The sequence below is a fragment of the Bison bison genome, unplaced genomic scaffold (genome assembly GCF_000754665.1).
Source record: "Bison bison bison isolate TAMUID 2011002044 unplaced genomic scaffold, Bison_UMD1.0 scf7180017864384, whole genome shotgun sequence".
Taxonomy (NCBI): domain Eukaryota; kingdom Metazoa; phylum Chordata; class Mammalia; order Artiodactyla; family Bovidae; genus Bison; species Bison bison.
Genome location: NW_011494956.1, coordinates 7,174,646 through 7,180,796, shown reverse-complemented (window position 1 = coordinate 7,180,796; position 6,151 = coordinate 7,174,646). Strand labels below are relative to the sequence as shown.

Below are 6,151 nucleotides of genomic sequence, written 5' to 3'. Positions count from 1 at the left end.
TAGAAGGGGAGGTAGAGAGAAAGGCCAAGGCAGGAGTGAAAGATCCCCAGTCAGAGTGATTAGAACCATCACAAACCATAGATTATCCTCTCACTGTCATAGATAAGTTGGGGGAGGTATGACATTAAAACAACAACAACAATCTTTGGAAAGATACTTTTCACAATAGATTATTTGTCAATTGAAGAGACTATCTTCAATTACATGGATTTTTAAAATATGAGGTTTATACCCCAAAGAGTAATTTATTTTCTGTTACTGCACACCAAGCCACCACAAGAAAGTTGGCTGGATTTGACACAGGTATTACTTTGAGTTATTTTCAAATGAAAAATGGAGTTTTTTTTCTCTTCAAATTTCATATTTTTCAGAAAAAAAAACACAAACTTAATTTCTTATTAAGCATTACCAGTTAATTATCAGTTCACATCAAAGAAGAAATTAATCAAAGCGCTTCATTCCAGACTCCTGACAAATAGAGAAGAGTGGTCACCATTAACCCTATGCTAAACTCAGGCGTGTTTCTCCTGCTCTGTGGTTGTGAAAGGAGGAAAGCCGCACAGAGAAACATCCCAAGGGAATACAAGGCCAAGTTTAGAAAATCAGCCCAGCATGGGGTTGTCATTTCAAATTGAACAAAGGCTGCTACAAAACAAAATAAAATCAAACAACCAAACAAAAAATAAGCAAGATGATGGATGACCAAGGGGAAGGTGGTAGGTAAGGGAATGTACAGCAGACAAAGGGAAAAAGGGAGAGATAATTACAGAGTGAAAGTAGAGGAGGTTGCTAAAGCCTTTTTTGTGGCTCTTTTCCTGTTGACTTGGATGTCTGGGACATCTATGCATGTTAAGTCACTTCAGTCCTCTCTGATTCTTTGTGACCCTATGTCCCTGTGATTCTCCAGGCAAGAATACTGGAGTAGTTGCCATGCTCTTCCCCAAGGGATCTTCCCAACCCAGGGATCAAACCAGTGTCTCTTATGTCTCTTGCATTGGCAATCAGTTTCTTTACCACTAACACCACCGGGGAAGCCCTGTGGGACATCTGTGGGGAGCAACAAAAAGGTTTTCTCCAACCACAACTGGTGAGACCCGGGGTGGGGCAAAGGAGGATGGGCAAGAGGTGAGGGAGAGAGAACTGCAAATGAATCACAGCCTTTGGCTGCTTTACAGTCTGTGGCTCCTAGAACTTAACCAAGCTTCCTTGATGCCTTCCAGGATGGGCGAACAAGGTGAAGACCACTTCAAGAACATCGAAGTTGTCATTACACTAGTCATCATCTTACACAGATATCAATGCTTCTCAAACTCTAATGTGCACACCAAACACGTAGAGACCTTGTTAAAACGTAGACTCTGGTTCAGCAGATGTAGGATGGGGTCTGAAATTCTGAATTCTGATACATTCAGATTTGAATACAGGTGATATGAATACTGCTGGTCAATGGACCACACTACAAGGAGCAAGAGCCCAAACTATACACAAGGTCAGTATTTTTCAGTGAATGGTGCTATCCCGGCATGGCATGTCTATTTCATTTCTCACCTACCACAGAGACTTTAAGCTGGCTGTTGAGTGGCAGTTGAATGCCTTGAAAATCGCTAGGATTAGTGGCTAAGAGTAAAAGACCACACATAAAAATTCAGACTACAAGGACACGGCTGGGGGTGCCGGGGGAGGAGAGGGTGGAATGTGTGGAGAGTAACATGGAAATATACATTACCATATGTAAAATAGATAGCCAACGGGAAATTGATGTATGACTCAGGGAACTCAAACCGGAGCTCAGTAACAACCTAGAGGGGCGGGATGGGAGAGGAAGTGGAAAGGATGTCCAAGTGGGAGGGAACATGGGTGAACCTATGACTGATTCATGTTGATGTTTGGTAGAAACCAACACAATACTATACAACAATTATCCTTCAATTAAAAATAAATAAATTTAAAAAATTCAGACTACGAGCGTCTTTTGGAAAATAAGATCCAGCAATGTTGGAATGTTGTTCCCTCATGGAAGCAGCCCGTTGGAAATGAACGGTGGCTTCCTGCTTCCCTATCTTGCCATAGTCTGAACTACTTTTACATCTAGGTAGCTTCCATCGTTACATCCCCTGCCTAATCCCCCTCTGAATTTGTGTCTAAATTCAGATATGCTAGTTGGAACTGAGATACATTCTCTTTTTGAAAGACAACTTTGCTTCCAGAAAGTCTTTTTCATTATCAACACAATTTTCCATTTTAGAAAGCTATGTCACTGTTAAAAAGGATGCAAGCGAGTCCAGAAAGAACACATTTTCTCTGGCAAGGTGGCTTTACCCTTTTGCAGAAAAAGAGAGAAAGAATGATTAGTTGAATAAACAGTGGCGGGGGTAGTAGGTTCACACATCACAATGTGGATGTAACGTTCTCAAGGGGTAAGAATCAAGCAGCTAATCAAGTTCAATGACAACTGAAAGATCCTATTGGTGAAGGAAATTCAAGCCACAGAAGCTCAAGATTAAATAGATTATGGGGAGTTAAACAGGGGAGAAAGAAAGACTGAAGCCAAGAAGAGGAAGAAAGACAGCATACCCCACCGAAGCCATTTCTTAGAAATTGGCAAGTTTACAAGCCTCTGACTTGAAAACATCAAGAACAAAAAAGAAACATTCAGAGAGAACAACATAAGGCTGGAATAACTCCTTTTTCCTCTTTCAGCCTTGGGATGTGCTGGCTGTGCTAGCTCGCCTACTGGTTTGATTTGCGCTGTTTACTTACATTTTTCTGTTCCTCTTACATATTTCTCTCCCCCACACATACAATTTTGAGAAGAAACTCAGGGGAAAATGTTTTCCTTTCATAATTCTTTCTTGTTTTTGTTGAAGCGGTATCCAGCAGAGTCCCTGCAGAATGAACATTTCTGCCCTTGCTATGGAATTAAGAGCTTTCAGGCAGCGAAGTGTGAGTGAGACTGGAGCAGGCTCAGTCATGCCCTTGCTGTACCAGCACATCTCACCTGGAGCTGAACCCCTCCCAGGGTGAAATGCCTGGGCTCCAGGCCTTCTCAGCCCATTCCCACCTACTGCCTGGACAGGCAGCTTCTGCTATTGCCCTGACCCTCCATGAGCTTCCCTGGTGACTCAGACAACAAAGAATCTGCCTGCAATGCAGGAGACCCAGGTTCAGTCCCTGGGTGGGGAAGATCTCCTGGAGAAGGGAATGGCTACCCACTCCCGTACTCCTGCCTGGAGAATCCCATGGACAGAGGAGCCTGGCAGGCTACATTCCATGGGGTTGCAAAGAGTCGGGCACAACTGAGCGACTACCACAAGTGGCCCAGCCTCGCAGCAGCTCACCTGGGTCAGCCCACCCAGGTATCTTATGCATTGAAAATTTCCTTATCGTGTCTCCTATAAAAATTATTTAATCATGAATTCCATTCCTGAGGATGTTGCTTTCTGAATTTCAAGGTGAGAACTGAATATAGGGGAAGAATAGTTGACCTATAGTCAGAAACTCTGGGTTCAACTCCAAACACTGCTATTTAGTAGCTGCTTGAATGAGGGGAAACAGTGGAAACAGTGTCAGACTTTATTTTTGGGGGCTCCTAAATCACTGCAGATGGTGACTGCAGCCATGAAATTAAAAGACGCTTACTCCTTGGAAGAAAAGTTATGACCAACCTAGATAGCATATTCAAAAGCAGAGACATTACTTTGCCAACAAAGGTTCGTCTAGTCAAGGCTATGGTTTCTCCTGTGGTCATGTATGGATGTGAGAGTTGGACTGTGAAGAAGGCTGAGCGCTGAAGAATTGATGCTTTAGAACTGTGGTGTTGGAGAAGACTCTTGAGAGTCCCTTGGACTGCAAGGAGATCCAACCAGTCCATTCTGAAGGAGATCAGCCCTGGGATTTCTTTGGAAGGAACGATGCTAAAGCTGAAACTCCAATACTTTGGCCACCTGATGCGAAGAGTTGACTCATTGGAAAAGACTCTGATGCTGGGAAGGATTGGGGGCAGGAGGAGAAGGGGACGCCAGAGGATGAGATGGTTGGATGGCATCACCGACTCGATGGATGTGAGTTGAGTGAACTCCGGGAGTTGGTGATGGACAGGGAGGCCTGGCGTGCTGTCATTCATGGGGTTGCAAAGAGTCGGACACGACTGAGCGACTGAACTGAACTGAATGAGGACAGTTTGGCCTCTCAGAAAGTCAGTCTCCTTCTCTGTAAGATGAGGATAACAAAACCGACCTGGGAGGTTGTTACACAGCAGGTAGCCAAACAAATGGCTGTTGAATCTTAAAAAGATTTTTAAAAATCCATGCTAATGTGCTCTGGACGTTAATTTCTTAATGTGTTCTTTCCATTCATGTTTGCTTCTTTATAGAACACAATGCACACTACTGAGAGGTTCCAACTGTGGGAATTTGTATTCCATGAATACAAATCTGAGCAGATAAAGGGCTCAGATTTTCCTCCTGCAGACAGGTGACTTGCCATTTTCTATTTTATAAGATCTCTGGGCAGGACTCACAGCTCCCCCAAGGCACCTCCATTCCTATGGGGAGGCATGTGGGCTGCTGCAGCCCAGGGGCACCAAATGCACAGGCATGATGCTAGATGATGGTAAAGTCAATTGTGAATTTACAATCTGTTTTCACTTGGGAAAAAGTCTCTTTTTGTATCTTTAATAAAAACACAAGCAATCAAAATATATTCTTTAGCTTTCAAATAAGCCCTTTCAGGAATGGAAGAAATTCATTTAAAAGACAGTTTTGGGATCTTCAGCTTTTAATTTTCTTTGCCTTAATTAATCTAGTTACTATTTTATTTGAGTATTTGGTTATTTTTCCTAATTGGGAGATGGTAAGAGTCTTAACAATGTGGAAGGTGGTGGTACTAGAGAAATACAAGGGTCCATATTTTACTTGAAAATAAAATATTTTCAAATATGTACATGATGTTCCTTGCTGAACAACATGTAGGGCTGATAAAATAGCACCTCGGTACCTGCTGTTTCCTTCACATGGAATACCTTCCACTTCCACCACTCCTACCCTTGAACAACCCTTGAAATAATCTTTGTTGTTATTATTCAGTTGGTAAATCATGTCTGACTCTTTGCAACCCTATGGACTGCAGCATGCCAGGCTTTCTTGTCCTTCACTATTTTCAAGAGTCTACTCAAATTCATTTCCATTGAGTCAGTGATGCTATCAAGTGATCTCATTCTCTGCCATCCTCCTCTCCTTTTGCCTTCAATCTTTCGCAGCATCGGGGTCTTTTCCAAAGACGGCCCTTTGCATCAGGTGGCCAAAGTATAGGAGCTTCAGCAATCAGTCCTTCCAATGAATATTCCTTTAGGATTGACTGGTGTGATCTCTTTGCTGTCCAAGGGACTCTCAAGAGTCTGCTCTAGTACTACAGTTGGGAGAAGGTGATGACACCCCACTCCAGTACTCTTGTCTGGAAAATTCCATGGACGGAGGAGCCTGGTGGGCTGCAGTCCATGGGATCGCAGAGAGTCAGACACAACTGAGCGACTTCACTTTCACTTCCACTTTCATGCATTGGAGAAGGAAATGGCAACCCACTCCAGTGTTCTTGCCTGGAGAATCCCAGGGACGGGGGAGCCTGGTGGGCTGCCATCTATGGGGTCGCATAGAGTCGGACATGACTGAGGTGACTTAGCAGCAGTACTACAGTTCAAAAGCATCAGTTCTTTGGTGCTTATTCTCTAAGTTTCAATTCAGGGGCCACTATCTTTGGGAAGGCATCTGGACTTATCCACCATTCACACTGGGTCTTCCAAAGTAGTGTTCTCTCCTTTCTTTTCCCATCCATGATTCCCTGGTGTGTGCTCACTCAGTCCTATCAAAATCTTTGGGACCCCTGGTAGATGTAGCTTATCTCATTGTTTTGGAACATTTGTTTACTTGCTGTAACCAGGCTGTGGATTCCCTTGGCAGGCACCGTATTTAATTCTTCTTTTATTTTCGTACCTAGCACAGTTCCTGGCACTTACGAGGTGATGAATAATTGCTTGTTGAAAACATTTATGATAAGGGGGTCAGGAACAAAAGCAGGATACTGCACATGCCCCCTGCAAGCAACACTACCTAAGAGGTGGGCAAAATACCTAAGCCTCCCCTCCAGTCAAACCCCT

General features: G+C 43.5%; 1 protein-coding gene across 4 annotated transcripts in view; it reads right to left on the bottom strand.

Annotated features, from left to right (window-relative positions):
- The window catches only part of SLC9A9 (solute carrier family 9, subfamily A (NHE9, cation proton antiporter 9), member 9), a 656,333-nt gene that overhangs the window by 496,273 nt on the left and 153,909 nt on the right, over positions 1-6,151 (bottom strand). The window lies entirely within an intron of this gene.